This window comes from Eumetopias jubatus, unplaced genomic scaffold (assembly GCF_037043125.1).
Source record: "Eumetopias jubatus isolate StellerSeaLion01/CBP00866 unplaced genomic scaffold, mEumJub1_p1.0 scaffold_2, whole genome shotgun sequence".
In the NCBI taxonomy this organism is placed as follows: domain Eukaryota; kingdom Metazoa; phylum Chordata; class Mammalia; order Carnivora; family Otariidae; genus Eumetopias; species Eumetopias jubatus.
In genome coordinates this window covers 182992453-183009133 of record NW_028274808.1, presented here as the reverse complement: position 1 = coordinate 183009133, position 16681 = coordinate 182992453, and the positions used below count along the sequence as shown (strand labels likewise).

At 42.2% G+C, this 16681-nt stretch overlaps 1 non-coding gene across 1 annotated transcript; it reads left to right on the top strand.

Moving 5' to 3' along the window:
• Positions 1-451: 451 nt before the first annotated feature.
• On the top strand, positions 452-534 carry LOC114198832 (small nucleolar RNA SNORD115). The gene has a single exon (XR_003607193.1). It is a non-coding gene; the product is annotated as a small nucleolar RNA SNORD115 (small nucleolar RNA).
• Positions 535-16681: the final 16147 nt, after the last annotated feature.

The window sequence follows — 16681 nt, the reverse complement described above, 5'->3', positions numbered from 1 at the left end:
ACTTGCAGCCAAATCCTAATCCCAAATAACACATGTGTTAATACTGAATGTATTGTAAAATGTTTTACCAAAAAAAGGAAGATGCGGAACAGTGTCAAATATGCTACCACTGCACAAAAAAGGAAAACAAGACACTATCTATGTGATAGCTGGGTCCCTAAAGAACCATGTCTTTCATTATCCACATCCTATATAGTTCCTCTTCATCTGAGTTTCCCATATGATTCACTTAAAGCCGAAGAACGTAGAGAAAGTAACACTGTGCCAGTTCCTAGCCTAAGTATTAAGAGGGCTTGTGTGTCAATTATACTACAATTAAATAAAGGGGGAGGTGCCACTGAGATGTTCTTTGCAAATAAATAAATAAATAGTAAATAAATGAATAAATAAATAAATCCAACTATAGGGAAACATTTATATTATGGTCTTTCTTCATTAACATATATTATACAGCACAATGATATGAAAATGCTTATTATATAGAGAGAAAATGATAACATAAAAATTATACTCATATGGAATACGATGTGTACTTTGTAAAAATGCACAGAAAAGGGGCTTGAAGGATCACTTAAAAGTATTAATATCCTCTTAGTGATAGAATAATGGTTTATTATTTTCAAATTTCTCACAAAGAGGATGTTTTACTTTTTCTTTCACTAATTCTATATTTACTTCTAGATGTTCTACTTGGGCTTTTTCCGAATTCTCTCTTGACAGACTTTTGATTACACATATTACTTGAGATTAGTTAATTCATTTACTCATGTTTTCAGTTCTATTATTTCACTGAACATTTTTAGCTTATCTTATTTCTGTATCCTCTTCTATATCATTGTAACTCCAATGTATGAAGTATTTGAGGGTCTTATTCTGCTATTTGTTGTTTCCCTTGACTCCTAAATACATAACAATTAAATTCTTTGTGTGTCTGCAATTCTGGATCATGTGATCACATGAGACTATCTGAAACTGTAAAGTGCCACAGGGTCTGGGATAAAGGTACATTTCTCCAGAGAGTATTTACATCCCCATTTCTAAGCACTCTGAGCACCATCAGTCCAGGGCCTCTAAAGTTAATATCTCATCTAGATCACTCAGACAGTATAAATTCAACCTTAAAGCCAAATGAGGGCAGGGCTGTTGTTAAACTTGGGGGAAAGAGAGACATTTTTCCCCAGTGAGAGCTGAGGCTAAGATACATCTCTTGGTCAACAGAGAGATTTTTTTCTAACTCACTTTTCCATAGAGGATACAGCCCCTTAAGGGCTCGAGCTTCAGATTAGGGTGTCAGTTTCAACTTCCCACATTGCAAGGGCCCAAATCCTGGCTTCTGGTCCCTAGCACAGTAGTCAAAATTTCAGAATCTAAGTTTCTGCTCTCAGCAAACACCCTCAGGGCAAAACGTCAGATTGTGTTTCACATCCACTTTCCATTGTCTTATTTATTTTTAGACCCTGGAAACCACACTCGCTCTTTTTGCAGATATCATAAAAATGTTATCTATACTTTATCCAGCATTTGTAGGTTATTTCAGCAGGGTAATTTGTGAGACTATCTGGTCTGCCACCCATATAGCCAGAATTGGAAGTTTAGGTTGATGTTATTGTTATAATTGGAAAAAAATCTAAGTACAAAAGAACCTACAAAATGGGGAGAGTCTCACCTATTGACTATCCTAAAAATCCCTGATACATCATATTGCTTTTTCCATCACTAAAAATTATTCAACACTGGGAGGCAGCTCCAGGAAAATCCCTACCTTTCACTGAGACTGAAATTAACTATTAATTCACTACCAGAGTGAAAGAGTATTATATATACGACAAGAACTTCCATGGGTGAGCAGAGAAAGTGGGTTGTGGGAGAATATCAAGGTGCTGGAACATAGTAGGTGCTCATTAAATATTTATATCAACAAAGTTGAAATACCCATGTCTAGCAGGCAATATTTTAGAAATGAGTACAGTTTTGTCAATATTTTTATATTCTATTCATTATCTCCTATTATTCTATGCATATGGACATTTACACCAAAGGAATCTCTTCAGATATTCTATGGAGCAATTTTTAAATATTCAAAGAGCTGAGATACATTTCTCTCCCCTTCCCTCCATCGTAACTATTGCTAGCAATGATATTTACACAACATTTGCTTCAATTTGTATGTGACTAATTTGCAGACATCTTCATTTTATGTTCTAATGTGAAGCTTAAATGAGATGGTTCAGGCAAAGCACATAGCACTGAGCACATAGTAAGAGCTTGTTATGATGATGGTGGGGAGGATGATGATAATCATGATGATGATGATGATGATTTTTAAAAGCATCTATGCAAAAGGTGAGGTACGTATGCCAAGTGACTGAAAACTAACATCAATGCAGGACAAATGGAGCATTCTTTGTTTTAAACTTAAAACTCCAGAGGGTCATGATTCAGGGTTGTTTACTTGTATCTGGAACATCTGAAAATGCACCAGGTCAAAGTAGGTACTTAATAAATATTTTATATTTACAGTAAATATTAGTATTGCCACAAGGGTATCATGAACATTAGGTTTCAACCCTCCAGCATGAGACCAAGATGGATATGTGTACCCATGAGTCTGAGATCTCTAAGGGATATGCCACCAAGCCTGAAGCCTGGTGTTCTAAGGCCCCTATTGCTTACAGCTCCAGAAAGAAAGATCCACTCATCAGGGCTGAGAATGATGGTTATTATTTACTGAGCATATACTGTTACCAAAGGCTGAGGAAGGGGAAGTTCGGGAGTTACTAATCAATAGGAATAAAGTTTCAGTCAAGTAAGATGAATAAGCTCTAGAGATGTGCTGTACAGTAATGTACCCATTGTCCACAACGTGTTCTACACTTAAAAGCCTGTTTAAAAGGTAGATCTTGTGTTAAATGTTCTTACCGCAGTGAAGTAACAAATAAACATTTTTAAGTGTATACCCTTTTGTGACTAAAGTAATTAAATATAAAAATTCAAATGATGAAAGCATTAGGAAAAGAATAAGTAAATATAGTTGACATCCAAAAGAGTGGTGGATTTGTGACTTAAATGATAGGAAGTGATCATAAAGGAAGAAGTAAGTACTTGATTAACAAAATTAAAAATTTTCACTTGTGGGGCGCCTGGGTGGCTCAGTCGTTGAGCGTCTGCCTTCGGCTCGGGTCATGATCCCAGGGTCCTGGGATCGAGCCCCGCATCACGCTCCCAGCTCCGTGGGAAGCCTGCTTCTCCCTCTCCCACTCCCCCTGCTTGTGTTCCCTCTCTCGCTGTGTCTCTCTCTGTCAAATAAATAAATAAAATCTTAAAAAAAATTTTTTTTTCAGTTGTAAAAAACATGTTTACCAAGCACATATTGTGTGCCAAGCGTGATGCTTAGTATCCCACCCTATTAAGGAAGGAGAAGAGCGGTTGAGATCTCAGATCCCTGGAATCAATCTGCCTGGGTCTGAATCCCAGCATTGCCATTTACCTTGAGCAACCTAGTTAAATCTCTCTATGCCTCAATCCCTACGAATAGACATAACAATACTAACCAACTCACAGAGCTGATGTGGGGATAAATAAATTGGCATGTGTGAAGTTCCTAGAACAGAGTAAATGTTATACAAGCCTTAGCTATTGCCATCCCCACCTTTTCAGCTGAAGAAACTGGAGTTTAAAGAAGTCGAACTGCTTGGTTTATAAGAAGCAGAGCTGGGACTTGAACCCAGGCTGTTTGACTACAGATGCTTGCCACAGAGCAGAAGTTTGACATACAGCAACATCTCCATGGCGACTCTGAAGCCTGTTCCCCAAAGTGGTCTCACCCCACCCAGGCAAGGGCAGGACTGCCAACTAGGGCTCTATTTGGTTGAAAGGAAACCAGAATACACCAAGGGAAACTCCCGGCCCGCCCCCCTGCACAACCTGCCTGCACTCACCATTGGTTCAAAATGGAGGCTGTGGACAAACAGCGGGGAGGTGAAGACAGATTAAGTCACAGCCTCTCAGACTCAGCAACTGCTGCTGTGTTCTGTCTCCCCAGCCACAGAAAGGGCAGCTGATGAGGAGAAGCGGCTATGTCCTCCCCACCAACATTCACACTGTGTGACCGCCCAACCAACAAGAACAGCCTCCGTTTACAACACTTTGCAATGTGCCAGGTACTGTGCGGGGGCACTTTACAGGCACGTCTCTCTCGGATCCCTGTGACAACCAGCTGAGACGGGTGTGTCACTTTGCCCTCTCTTCAGAAGAGGAACTTGAGGATTAGTGAGAACAAGTAAACTGCCCCGGGGGCACAGAGTTAAAGAGGAGGGCCAGGCTCAGTCCAGACCTGAGTCATAACCCATCTAAGTGTGCTCTCTGCGACAGACTGACATTGGCGCCTCGCCAAAATTCATATGTTGAAACCTGATGGTATTAGGGGGTAGGGCTTTTGGAAGGTCATGAGGATGGAGCCCTCACGAATGAGATTATAACAGAAACCCCAGAGAGCTCCCTCACCCCTCACCCCTTCTGCCATGTGAGGACACAGCTGGGAGAGCTGACTATGGACTAGGAAGAGAGCTCTAACCAAACACCCAATCCACTGGTGCCTTGATCTTGGACTTCCCAGCCTCTAGAATTGCAAGAAATAAACATCTGTTGTTTAAGCCACCCAGTCTATGATATTCCATTATAGCAGCCCACACAGACTAAGACATTCTCCTCCAAATGTGCACACCAGACATGGCGAGTGCAAAGCAAGGACTCGGGTTGCAATAACAATGAGGGCCCTCCCCCAGAGGACTGGGGAAACATAATAATGGACTGACGGATGGATGGATGGATAGATGGATGGAAATATTCTCTCTAATGCTTACAGTCACTCTGTAAATTTTAATCTTCCGTATATAGGAAAAGAAATTAAGTTCCGAGGGGTTGTATCCCTGATTTGACATCACACAGTTAATGAGTTTCCTCTGGGACTCAAACCTTAGCATCTCTAGTTCCCACATCATACATGGCACTCTCTACCACACAGAGCTATAGTGAAGATCAAAGGAGACATGGTGTATGAATGTGTTTTGCAAACTCTGCACTTGGAAAGGTTGGTAACTGATTTTTAACACAGAAGCAAAGCCTAAAGCCAAAACAGCGCAACTGAAGTGGAATTTTAATCGCCAAGAAGAAATGGGAGTACATGGGGGACAAGATGGCTGTCACTAGCTTTGAAATCAAACCATACTGTGGGCTCACAGCCACTTTCTCAGGAGGCAGGTGGTGTTCAGAACCCCCAGCTTTGGAAATGCAGAGTTGCAAGATTACGCAAAAAGCACTGAAAACAACCTCTGCCCAATGCGGGACCCTCAACTCTGATGGAACAAAGAGGTGACAGCTTAATACCAGGAAGAGGTATACCAGAGGTGGGACTCAGAAACCATTGTATACATGCAGCCTGCTGCATACAGTCATTTCTCAGGTCTCTCATGCCCTGGTGCTGTTTTTAGATTCCTAGGTGAATCGTCTAACCTGTAACTTCCATGGTTAAATCAATGATTTAATTAAGCTTTCACAGTAAATTAGAACTTCGCAACACCTTCTATCTAGGAGTTTCAACACCATGACCGTCTCTCTCTTTCTTTCTTACAGGCACCTAATCCTCATTTTCCTAAGAACCGACATTCAGCATAGAAACCTGCCCAATGAAATCAGAAAACCAAAGATCAAATGCAAAAGTTGGAACTAAATAGACTTCTGCCTTCACGCTCTTCGTCTCCCAGAAGGTGGCTTCAAACAGATTAGAAAATAGAATGCAATTAAATAAAGTAATAGCCACAAAAGCCTTTTTAAGAACACACATAGAGTATCAGCCTACAGTGTCTAGTAAAGTAAAAATCTCTCACAAGTCTCCAAATCCTGAATCATCAGGATTGGGAACCCGCAGGGGGCAATTTTCTTTTTTTAAGTCGAAAATTGCCAACTTTTTTTAGAAGCTGGAAAAAAAAAGAGACAATGGAAAACCTAGAAGATGATTTTTAAAACAGTGCAAGAATGCTGCTCCCAGGACAAAGCACGCACATCACTGTGTTCTCCCAGATTCAGCACAGGGGACAACACAAAGCCTTCTGAGCCAAAAGCTGGTAACTTAAATGAGTGACGTGGACATAGGGAGGTGGGGAGTAGTGGCCACTGTCTGTGCCCAGTCTGATGAAACCAGTCTCACCTTGGGGGAATAGAGACCTGGTATTGATAGATTGTATAATATTTTTTCAAAGAAGCCAGAAGTCAATTCTTTTGGGGTGGGGTGGGACTGGGGGGGAGTAAAATCTTCTGGTTTTTCAATGTCAAATTAAAAAGTTTGGCCAAGGGGCACCTGGGTGGTTCAGTCGGTTAAGCAGCTGACTCTTGGTTTCAGCTCAGGTCATGATCTCAGTGTCCTGGGATCAAGCCCCAAGTCAGACTCTGTGCTCAGAGGGAAATCTGCTTGTGGATTCTTTGCCTCCCTCTGCCCCTTCCCCGTTCACTCTCTCTCTCAAATAAATAAATAAATCTAAAAAAAAAAAAAGTTTGGCCAAACAACGACAAGCTGTTGATTTGCAGCTGCAACCTTTCCCCTCCTGAGTGATGTCATGGTTCCCACAGTGAGCCCAAACAAGACTCTAAAGACCTGACCTCTCAATCCTTTGCTTACCAGTTATGCACACTTTCAAAAGGTCACTGAAGTTTCCCTGGCCCTCAGTTTCCTCATCTGCAAAATGGACCTAGTGATGTCTGCCTTATTGATTTCATGTATATTTTCCATGAATCAAATAAAATAAGCTTTTCAAAAACAAGGGCCATTCATTTTTTTATGTCCCTAGGGGCTGTGCCCCATCAAAATAAAATAAAATATATACAAAAAGTTTGTTGGACTGAAGAGCATTTTGAAACTAGTGAAGCATCCATCAAATGTGAAGCGTCACACTAAATGCTAGCCTTCCGAATCTGTTGAAGTTGTATAGAAAGTTTTCACGTGGCATTTTTCCAAAAAACAATGTATTTTCCCTTCCCCCCCAAAAAGCTCTTCCAACAAAAGTAATTGACAGTATGTGTTTAGTAACTTAGAGAGAAAGGGAGAGAAAGAAGAAAGAGTGCTTTTATGCAAATTTGATTTCCCTATAATAATCTAGAGCTATTCTGCTAGAAGGAATTATCTCTGCAGGCTGGCAGCTGTGGTAGGCAGAGAATTAAAAATGGCTCTGTATATGGGAAAATCTGTTCTATAATCAGTGCTATTCTTGGAGGGGACATCAATCTGGTCCAGCTCCCATGATGCTCCACTTGTGTGAATGACATACAAGCATGAGGTAGAAACTCTCATTACATCACAGCCCGGGATTCTGCCCCACCTGAGACTTCGCACCACTACCCCAAGATGGAGACAGACCCAACAGTGGCCTCCAGCTAGCCGGTGTGGCCAATTCCCTTGGCTTAGGAAAAAGACATGAGAGGTAAAAACAAATCAACAATGATTTATTCAACTCAGCTCTAATGAACTGCCCATGCTTAGATTATTATAAGGATTCAGCATGTTTTTTCTTTTCCGTTCCTTCCTTCTTTCCTCCTTCCTTCCTTCATTCTTCTTTCCTTCTTCCCTCCCTCTCTCGAGCCCTCCTCTTTTTCCTTCCTTCCTTCCTTTTGCTCCCTGCTGTTCTCAAACAGAGTACAAGGCTCAATTCCTAAGTCACAAGACACCAGACAAGCAAATAATAAAGACTCTTTGTCCCTGAGAAAGGTACATGCTACAGAAAAGTATTTTAAGAAATAAGCAACTGGGGCACCTGGGTGGAGTCAGTTAAGTGTCTGCCTTCAGCTCAGGTCGTGATCCCAGGGTCCTAGAATCAAGTCCCGCATCGGGCTCCCTGCTCAGCGGGGAGCCTGCTTCTCCCTTTGCCTGCCACTCCCCCTGCTTGTGCTCTCTGTCTCTCTCTCTCTCTCTCACACACACACACAAATAAATACAAAATTTTTTTTAATTTAAAAAAAAGAAAAGAAATAAGCAACCACCACAGTGTTTCACATAAAATGCTACCATGTTCTTAATGAGACAACTGCTTGGTCATTAAAAAAGCTCTGGCCCTGGGCACCTGGGTGGCTCAGTTGGTTAAGTATCTGACTCTTGGTTTCAGCTCAGGCCATGATCTCAGAGTGGTGAGATCAAGCTCCATGTCAGGCTTCACACTCAGTGCAGAGTCTGCTTAAGACTCTCTCCCTCTCCCTCTGCCCCTCCCCACTGAGCGCTCTCCCTCTCTCAAATAAATAAATAAATCTTAAAAAAAAAAAAAAAAAAAACAGGCCTGAGTGGCTAATACGTTCAAGTTAGCTTGGAGACTCCATGTGGCAGCCATAGCCATAGCCCTACAGAAAGAAACTAAAGTGCAGGTGAAAGCCATGATGTGCTTGCAAGTGGATTCTGTTTCCTTCACTGGACCATGAAAACTTCTTGGGAATCTGTGTCCCTGTGTTACATCTGAGACATCTTCCTTTTTCCCTGAGTCATACACACCAATCATTGCTCTGCTTAGGGAGATGAATATCGGAATATCAAAAAGTTAACTGTGTGGGTATGTGCATGTGTGCCTGTGTCTCTGTCCTTGTAACAAGGTGTGGACTTACCCTGATTTAAGTCACTCAGTGTCCTTTAAAATAACTAAGAGCAAAGGCTAGGAATGCCAAGAAATGGCATCTTATACATTAGAACTAATCTCTCCACTCTCTTCAAGCACTATTAAGAAATTGGCTTTGTCAACGTGCAATGCCCGTGAGCCTAGACCCCACAGCTGGGTACGCACATGACCACAGGGGAAGGTCAGGAGCTCCAGAATGTTGAGTCCTCCAGGGAGGGTGGAGCTGGCTCCACTCGGCCCCAACATTGCAGAAGGACTTGCATGAGAAAGCAGAGAACAACCTCACAGAATGACCAGAACACAGAAGCTGCTTTAGACCACGTGACACTGGACATCCAGCACTAAGATGGCTCCAAAGACCCCTACAGAGATGGAGGAAATGCTGCTGTGTCCTTCAGAAATGTTCCCTGGAGAAAGGAAAGCATTCCTGCCTGCTATGGGACAGCACCCTCAGGGTTCCACTAGCTGGCCCTCACTGTTCATTTCTGGGTTCTGTTCTTTCCAGGCTTTTCTTTTTCAGCTACGGCAGCCCTAGATACCTGGCACCACCGGGCACATGCCCAACTTTTAGCCCGACTCCACGGCCTCTGAAGCTCAGAGGCCCCAAAGTCCCGAAGAAAGGCACAGAAGCTGCCTACATGATCACTTGGGTAGGAAAGCAAACTGGGGTGGCACTGCAGGGTTAAGTTAAAAGACAGCTGCATCCATTTTGCTCATTACTCTTCATGTACAAACTGCAAATTGCATTTGAAAATATTTTCTTTAAAATAAAATTGTCATTTCTGAGCCTCCTGTCTGGGTAAAGCTGAGTAGCACAAATGTGAAACTGGGAGTCACCCCCACATCCTTAACAGAGGCAGGAGGCCACGCCCTGCTGACCCCATGACACAGGGGATGCTGCAGAGAAGGGAAATGTTATTGTCAAATAACTCATTCTCCTGCACTGGGAAGCTGGAGCAGAATTTGCCTCACAAGCCTCTGGATTCAGGATAGTGACTCCAGATTTTAAGAGGAGTGTTTGAATCCCTTGTTTGCCACCCCCCACCCCCACCCCGCCCAGTGACCTTGTTCCCTTTCTCATGGACCTATGTTGGTTTCCCCCAGGATTTTCAAAATGAAAATTCATCCCTTTTGTAAATGAGAACTAATCAGAAGGCATCCACTGCCTGGATGTCGGGCACGGAGCACGTGTGCCTCAGTTCCCTGTTCCGTAAAATGAAGATAATCATAATTCCTCTTTTATTGGGTTTGTTAGGAAAAATAAATCAGTCGTGTCATTTAAGTATCTGATGTGATGTCTGGCACATGGTTAGCACACAGTAAGTGAAGACATGGGTCTATAAATATAGACTCATTCCATTTCCTGAGTCTGCAAAAGAGGAGCGACTGTTTAGAAGCTTTTTCTAAAAAGGCTCAATTGGAGTAAGGAGCTCTGGGGCTTCAACACCTGAACCCACAAATCAATTTTAACATCACCAAGGAGAGACAAATGGATTTTGCGCCTCCTGGTGTGATGCAGTAAGAAGTACACATCACACTACCTAGAATGTGTTTTTACCAAAACTGTGGACCTGAACTTGATCAAGGATCTAAGAGTCGACAAGAGAAAAATAAAAGGGACCAAGGAACACCAGGGACACAAGCAGCAAAATCCACACTCTTAAGAAATTCAACAGAACAAACAATCTGCTTCTTCAACAATAAATTTTAAGCAAAGGATAAACACAGAGAGGGATATCTTAGATTAAAAGAAACATGAAAGTCATATCCACCCAATGCAATGTGAGGACTTCATTTTGATCCTGCTTTGAACAAACCAAATGTAAAACACCACTAGTTCAAATGAGGCAGGTGAACATGGACTGGATGTTTGTGATATTAAGGAATTACTCTTTGAGTTTTTAGCTACTCCCCCGACTGGGAGGTAGAGCGGAGCTCCCGGAGCTCCCATTGACTTTGGGGCACTGTCATGACTCCCTTCTCCAGTGGAATGTGATGGAAGCGATGGTTATAAGCTCCAAGTTTAGGTCATAAGAAGCCTTACAGCTTCTGCTCAAGTGTCTTAGGACTCCTGTTCATGGGACATTCCCTCTTAGAACCCAGCAGCCATGCTGGGAGAAACCAAGCCACATGCAGAGGAACTGAAGAGTCACCAGCCCGACTTGAGTCCCCAACTGACAGTCACATGAGTGAGCCACGTTTGGTATCAACTCCATCATAGCTTCAGATGATTGCAGCCCCAACTGAAACCTGATGAACATCGCAATAAAGCCCCCAAATGAAACCTGCTCAGCCGAGCCTGGTCAGCCCAAAGAACCACGAGAGATCACAGTGAGGTACTGTTTTAAGCCCCTACGTTTGGAGGTGCTTTATTAAGCAGAGAAAAGAAAATCAGAAAACTTTATCTCTTAGAGACATATCCTTAAGTATTTACAGAAGAAATTATATGATATCTGAGATTTTCAAATTAATCTAATTGAGGTGGGGGTAGAGTTGAAACAAGCTTGCCCATGTGCTGCTAGTTGTTAAAACTGGGAAATTGGATCATAGAGAGTAATTATACTCTTCTCTCTACTCTTGAATAGTTTTGAAATGTTTTCTAATGAAAGCTTTTTTAAGAGCTTTGAATTTACCAAGACAAAGTTTCAAGATGAATAAAAGAACATTCGCTATGAGGTGATTCTCTGAGGTAGGCATCTCAAATGTGATCTAAATACGCGGTACTGATAAGCTCACTATGACCCATCCAGCCATAGGACATCCATCTCTGAGAAAGCAGCAGATAGAGTTGAAAGAAGCTGGAGCTGAGAGTAGATTTCAAATCCTAGCTCCAGCCCCTTCTAGCCAGGAGCCTTCGGCACGTTTTTCAACAGCTCTGGGCTTCACTGCTTCATGTGCAAGGGACGTTTTCCTGATGCACATGCCCAATCTTAAACAATTAAAGGGGCAACATAGACTATAAAGTGCTATCAAGGTAATAGATACTATTGTTGCCCGCTATAGTGGCAAAGAAACCACTTACTCTCAAGGGCCCTGACAGTGTTCTATCGTGGTAGAGCATCTGCCTACCAGTGTAAATAACATTAAACTGCTGTTCTTTTATCACATCACATTCAAGAGCTAGACAGATCTTTCTTTATGCTGGAGGATGCATTTGGGATGGCCTGGTTAAAATATAAGCCGTGCAGGATATGCACAATTCACTTTGGGGGTGAGGTGCATCTTGAAGAGAAGGCACTCGTTACTAGGGCACCAAAAGCAGGGTGCTCTGTTGGGACAAGAAAACCACGTGCACTGCAAAAGAGAGGACAGCCAAACTGCTTCCTGCTGTGGGCAACTCCCAACTTGGCTCCTGCAGAGTGAGCAACTCAGAGATGCATCTATTTTAGGATAGTTGATTTTCCTCCCAAACAACACCAAAGAGACTAACAACTCATTAACTTCACTAATAAATTAAATTCTAGTTCTCGATATAGAGAACTGGAGAACTAGAATTCTATGTACATCTCTCTACATAGTGAGTACAGAGCAAACCAAGTATCTGTAAAGGAAATGGATTCCTCCATTAACTTGTCTTTCCAATTCAGTGATCTGTTACTATTGAAATAAATTGTGAAAAAAATTAATGAGATAATGTAACTTAAAAAGGCAGCTTAAACCCATACATTTGCCGATGGCTCATAATTTTCTAATAAAATATAATAACATGTTAGGTAACGTCAAATAGCAATAGAGCAAATGTCAGTTTAAGACAAGTCCTTGCCTTTTTCTCTCCTAGATTTGCAGCTTCTTGAAGGTAAGTTTCTTGTGTGTTTATCTTTTCTATGGCATTTACTGAAATGCCTGAGACAAGCTTTTCCCAAAGAGCATCAGCAAACTCCCACGCTGACAAATTTTAATGGTGTTTTGCATTTGTTAATGGTCTTTGAAGTCACGCATGTGTTTGGGAAATACTTGGTTAAACCTTAACCAGGTTTTTGCACTTGGTAGTGGGTGTTTTGAATGACAAGCCTTCTCAGAAGTTAGTGCCCACATTGCTAATCTCCAAGAGGTACCCAGAGATGTTCTTGTTCGGGAGACATCTCTCCAGACCCTTGTTACTTGGAACATCTTAGAGGACACGAGTAGAGCTGACTTCTGCTCAGTAACTAACATTTGGGCAGCAACTTCTTATTTACTTGGTGCTTTGCAATGAACTCATTAGATATGCTGGACAGCCATGAGTTAGACTGAGCAAACTTCACTAACCTGATTTTTTTAACAGACTATTTTTTAGAGCAGTTTTAGGTTCGCAGAAAAACTGTTCAGAAAGGGCGCCTGGGTGGCTCAGTTGGTTGAGCAACTGCCTTCGGCTCAGGTCATGATCCTGGAGTCCCGGGATCGAGTCCCACATCGGGCTCCCAGCTCAGCGGGGAGTCTGCTTCTCCCTCTGACCCTCTTCCCTCTCGTGCTCTCTATCTCTCATTCTCTCTCTCTCTCAAATAAATAAAATCTTTAAAAAAAAAAAAAGAAAAAAGAAAAACTGTTCAGAAAGCCCACACCTGTCCCCACACACATGCATACAGACTCCCTGCCCCCCCCCAAAAAGAGACGGCTACCTTGGTTATAGTAGATGAACTTAAACTGACATACCATTATCGCCAAGGTCCACAGTTTCCAATAGGGTTCCCTCTTGGTGTTATACATTCTATGGGTTTCGATAAATGTATAATGGCAGGTATCCACCATTGTAGTGTCCTACAGAATAATTTCTCTGCCCTAAAAATCCTCTGTTCACCTGTTCATCCCTCCCTCCCCTCTAATCCCTGGCAACCCCTGATCTTTTTCCTGTCCCCATAGTTTTGCTTTTTCCAAAATGTCACATAGTTGGAATTATACATAATGTAGCCTTTTCATATTGGCTTCTTTCACATAGTAATATGCACTTAACCTTCCTCCATGTCCTCTCATGGCTTGATAGCTCATTTCTTTTTAACACTGAGTAGTATTCCATTGTCTGGATGTGCCACAGTTTACTTATCCATTTACCTACTGAAGGATACCTTGATTGCTTCCAAATTTGAGCCATTATGAATAAAGTTTCTATAAGCATCTGTGTACAGGTTTTCATGTGAACATACATTTTCAGCTCATTTGAGAAAATACCAAGGAGCAAGATTCATTGAATCGTATGGCAAGAATATGTTTAATTTTGTACAAAACTGCCAAACTGTCTTCCTCGCTGGCTGTACCATTTTGCATTCCCACCAGCAACAAATGAGAATTACTGTTGCCCACATCCTCTCCAGCATGTAATGTTATCACTTCAACTGATCTTGCAAATGAGGAAACTGAGTCTGGACTTCAAATGAAGTGATTGGAATGAAGGTTTTCTAACCACAGACAATCAATGTACTCCTTGGAGTTCACTACCAGCAGGAAGGAGTCTGAAAAGGAGAGGTCATGTCCCGCCCACCGTTTTTTGTTCTAAGAATGGTTTGCACATTTTTAAATGGTTAGGGGGGAAAAAAATCCAAAGAAGAATAAATACCATGACCTGTGAAAATTATATGGAATTCAAATTTCAGTAACTGTAAATAAAGTTTTATTGGTCCAGGGCCACATTCATTCTTGACCCATTGTCTGTGGCTGCTTTTGCCCTGTACCAGCAGAGTTGCCAGAGAGAAAGTATGGGCTGCAAGCCTACAATATTTAGTAACCCGGCACGAAAGAATCAGCTCAATCAGACGTGTCATCTGTAGGAAGACAATTCTAGACTTTGTAATGGTTGTTCCATCAACAAACTCAAAAGAATAATTCAAAACCAGTTTCTCTCCCCACATAAAAGTCCCCTTCTTACATTTTCCTTATATAGTCAGTGATGATGCTACAAGTAGAAAGTACTGGATTTTGACTGCCAACAGTAAAGTGCACCATCTCTAAGATTTTTTTCCCCTTCCAGGAACTAGGCAGCATCCGTCCGGCCTGGCTTCTTTGTTTTCTTTTTTTCTTTTCTTTTTTTTTTTTTTTTTGCCCGTCAGGTTTGTTTACACTCAGCAGGAGGAAAGGTAAGGAGATAAAAGCAATGCAGAATGAATAAAGGAAGACAAGACTACAGCAAAACACGGAGAAGGCAAGATTAGAGGAGCAAGCCCCAGGGAAGAAAGTTTACAAGTTTGCAACTGAGGGGATGGAGAGGGAGATTATACCAGAACACAGTGGCCAGAAGCAAGAATCACTGGAGACAAAATCGCCACAGGCAAAGGTTATTTCAAACGCACAGATCTCCTGATACATGGACCAAGTCGCTGAAATAATGAATTTAATTCTAGCTATTAGCCACTTAAGCCACCTGGGATCCCCATTGGCATTTCAACCCAGACCCTTGCTCGGGGCTTAGCCAGGACAGGGGGCCATGGGGAATGGGTAGACATTTGGAATCTGCAATTCCTCTTTCCACTGCTCACTTCCCGGCCAGAAGGCAGGGAGAAAGGGCTCCAGCTGACCTTGTCAGCCTGAAAATACCCCTGACACTTGAGACTCTTGAGAGGCAGAAAAAAAGTTGTTTTTTTTTTTTTTTTGCAGACCTCAAAGTAATCTTATGAGCAATAAAGAGTAGCCAATTATTAAACATTTATTATAAGCCAAGCCCTAAATTGAATCCTTTCCACATGTTAACTTCCTCAACCCCGGTAACAACCGTTTGAGCTAAGTAATATCATGGAGACTTTGAAGCGATTTAGGGAAGTTAAATGACAAAGCTGGAAAAAAGCAGGGACTCAAACCCAGGGCAATTTTATGAGCCTCCAAAGTCTACACTCGAAAACCACCATAAGCCACCATCTCCCAGTGAGCGTTGTGAAGAAAATGACCATAAGGCGTAAATTAATCAAACTGGGCTCCTTCAGGCCATCCTGTGTATCTATCTGTACTAAATTATGATAATCTTATTTATAAACCCGTCTTTGAAACACTGCAGCTTACAGAACGGTTTCATGTACATTTACCTCATTTAATCCTGCCCAGAAGCTTGAGTAGGAACGGAAGGAAATCCTGAGCACCCAACCAATATCTTTTGTCCCCTTCTTTCTTCTTCCAGAGCAGTAGAAATCGAGGTGCTTGGCCACCTGACAGGAAGCCGCAGAGGATGGACTCCACTGAGTCCCTGTCCCTCCTGTTTAAGCCGGCTGTCTCTCCTTCACTCTCAAGGGTCCCCATTTGGATGGCCAATCATATGGTCACCCTAGCTCAGTGGTCCTCCACCTCAACTGTGCAATTGGATCAGCTGGGGTGATTTTAAAATATGAGTCCTGACCCCAACCACAGAGATTCTGATGTCACTCTTATGCTGGGAGGCCTCGCACAGGTACTATTTTTTAAAGTCTTCACGTGTTTCAAATACACAGCCAGGGCTGAGAAGCACCACAGTAGATCTAAGTCAAAGTGGTTAGGTAGAACTTCCAGGAAAAAACTCTTTTAAAGTGTTGAAAGGAAGCTGGCGCAGCTGGGAGAAGGTCTCCTTGGGAACGTTTTCGCTGGGAAGGTTGACATGGAGGCTGAGCTCAAGCAGCCATCTTGTTTGGCAAGGCTAACATGAAGATGGAAACCACACACCAAGAGGGAAAAATGGAGAGTAGGAGCATCAGTAACCTGATGGCTGTAGAGCTGGGGGACTATCTACAGAATATTTTTACAAGGAAGAAAAAGATATCTTTTTTTTTTAAGCCACCATATCAAATGTCTGTTACCAAGAGCCAAATGCAATTCTTAAGTAAGACTATATAGTAGGCATCACTAGGTTACAAGTGAGAAAAGTTGCCCAAAGGTTGCACAGTTTATAAATCACAGAAGCCAAATGTTCTGACTCCAGTTGTCTGACCTTTCTATTGGAGGTAATGGGGCAGAGTATATTTTAAGGACAGAGAAAAGGGTTCTCACTTACCAAAGTAGATCATTTCGGACAACTCTACTGACCTTCTGACCAGCTATTTCTGAATCCCACTCATATGTGTTGCCAGAACACTGAACAGGGAGATTTGACAAGTAGTAGCTTT